This window comes from Elephantulus edwardii, unplaced genomic scaffold (genome assembly GCF_000299155.1).
Source record: "Elephantulus edwardii isolate Elephantulus edwardi_28Jun2011 unplaced genomic scaffold, EleEdw1.0 scaffold00146, whole genome shotgun sequence".
In the NCBI taxonomy this organism is placed as follows: Eukaryota; Metazoa; Chordata; class Mammalia; order Macroscelidea; family Macroscelididae; genus Elephantulus; species Elephantulus edwardii.
The window spans coordinates 4,990,353-4,993,029 of NW_006399896.1; the positions used below are offsets into that span (position 1 = coordinate 4,990,353).

At 39.6% G+C, this 2,677-nt stretch overlaps 1 pseudogene; it reads left to right on the top strand.

Moving 5' to 3' along the window:
* Window positions 1–1,152: 1,152 nt before the first annotated feature.
* LOC102846436 lies at window positions 1,153–2,004 on the top strand (annotated as a pseudogene).
* Window positions 2,005–2,677: the final 673 nt, after the last annotated feature.

Genomic DNA, 2,677 nt, shown 5'->3' on the forward strand with positions numbered 1-2,677 from the left:
TCTATAGTGCAATGGTAAATAGATATAATGATTGAGGTTCTTTATCATATAAACAATGTCTCTGTTATAATAAAATCATTAAGAGGTTATACTGTCAATGAGTCACTAGTAGGTATGATGTTTCCTGTGGGTGTTTTTATGACTACTTTTTTAGATCAAGAAAAAATCCATTTTATCCATAACCTACTGAGAATTTACCATGAATTAGTATTATTCTGATAAAAATAATACTATTTATGCATCTATAATTTTGATTCAATTCTTTTTACTGTATTTTCTATTAAAATGGTAAATTGCAAGGATCTTTTTCCAAGAAATATTTTTTTAAAATCCTCAAATACCTAGGAGACAAGTGCCATTTGCTTTGAATATCCACACAGCAACACCTACTTCACAGTTTCTGGACGCAATGACTAAGATAAGATCAATTCAATTCTTCCCACTTTGTCAAAATTCCTGTAAATTCTGTCCTGTCACTTGCTTTTACATAATATTTCAAGTATTCCTTTTTCCTGATTGTTTTAAAATAGCTGCTGAGTGGTGTGTCTGTGTGTGTCCATATGTATACATATGTATATGCACAAATACACAAACGCATGTACATACACAGATATGTAGATTTATATATATGTACACACACTGACATCCACATATATGCAAGTGTGTATGGTCCATGATGAATATATTGTTTTTGTCAGAACAAATTTTATTTTTGACGAATATATTGCCAGATATCTTTGAGAACAACTCAGTGATTGACATATATATAATTTTTTTAAGTAAAACTGTAAGTACACACACACACGCAAGATGAAACAGCAATCAGAAAGTATGGACTTAGTGGCAGAAATCAGCCTGGAAATAGAATTATTGGCTTTTGTATTTTCAATCATTATTTCAATGCAAATACCTTTAAAAAAAACCCAAACACAAATGATGACTTTACACATGGACCTCACCTGAAGGACTGACGGCACTGATCCTTGCCTGGGTTGAAGACTGAGATTCCCCGCGCCCAGAGTCCAACCTGTGGACGCTGCACCGGGTCCTTCGCCCATGCTCCCCACCCCCCAAGCGCCGGCAGGCCATTCCAGCCAGAGCACGGAGACTGAGGCAGCACGCACCCAGCCCAGAGGCCCCGCTGAGCCGCCCATGGCTGACCTGAGCTTCATAGAGGACTCCATTGCCTTCCCGGAGAAGGAGGACAATGAAGAGGAGGAAGAGGAGGTTGTGGAGTAGGGCTACAAGGAAGGTGCTGAGTGGGGTTTGGTGTTTCCAGATGCTAATAGAGAATGTCAGTCTATTAACCTATTAACCTAAACTCAAGAGAAGCCAGATATGACCCCTCACTGCTTGGTGTTTGTCTCTCCCCAAATTATGTGGTTTGCTGAGACTGTGAGGTCACTATTCAAGTGATCCTGAAATCAAAATCACTTCTATCATGAGGATCATTGCCTCAAGGCTATGAATTTGAACTAGTCAGGTTTTACTGGGATAGAGGAAACCAGCTGGTTCTGAGCACACGATTAGTATCACAGCTTTCCCCATGGAGCTTCATCTGATCCACTGGAACTCCACCCTGTTTGGCAGTATTGATGAGGCCATGGAAAAGTCACATGGAATAGCTATCAGTGCTTTGTTTGTTCAGGTAGGAAAGGAACACGTAGGCCTGAAAGCTGTGACTGGAATTCTCCGGGATATTCAGTTAAAGGAGAATACCAAAGTAATACCCTTTAATCCAAACGCTTTGCTCCCAGACTCTCTGTTGCGAGATTATTGGGTGTATGGAGGCTATCTTACTATTCCACCTTGCAGTGAGGGTGTGAGCTGGATATTATCCGATATCCTTTAACTATATCCCAGGTACAGACAGAAGAATTCTGAAGACTGAAGACACATGTGAAAGGAGCTGAGCTGGTGGAAGGCTGTGATGGGGTTTTGGGGGACAACTTCTGGCCCACTCAGCTCCTTAGTGACAGAGACATCAGAGCTGCCTTCCAATAGTCAAAAAGAATGGAGCACATCCATGTTCACCCTAGAGGAAGACCATGGTCCTGAGTGCCCTTGCATGAAAAACAAGAATATTGGAGTTGCAGCTTGGCTTATCATCAAAGTCTACATTGTCTGTCTTCATTTCATCCAGTCTAGATGTACGTCAAGGACAGCTGCCTGCACACATGCATTAATGAAAGAGTAGAAATGGCTCTACATTCAGAGAAGCCTCATGGTGTATATCCACATCCCGTCCCGTAGTATTTACATGTTTGCACTGTGTATTGCTTATATGGAAAAAGAATTAAAAAATTCAGAGCTGTTATGAAGAGAGAGAGAGAGAGAGAGAGAGAGAGAGAGAGAATGTATTAAAATTGAGACAGGAAAAAAATACTTTCCTAGCATTATTAGTACTTCTGTATTTTCTGTCTCCCAGAAAAAATTCTCTCATACAAAGATTAATGTAATTTCTGATTTTAAAAAAGGTTTTGCTGGAGGCAAGCATAGCACTTCAGAATGTACTATGAAGAATTAATATATATATTGTCTAAGAAAAATAATCCACATGTGTGGAAGGAGTCATTGAAAAAGCTCAGTATCAGCAGTAAAAACAAGGGCAGAAGAAGGTTGTGGGTCAGACCATCACTCATGTGCTAGTTCAAATTGAAGCCTAAGAAAATTAAAA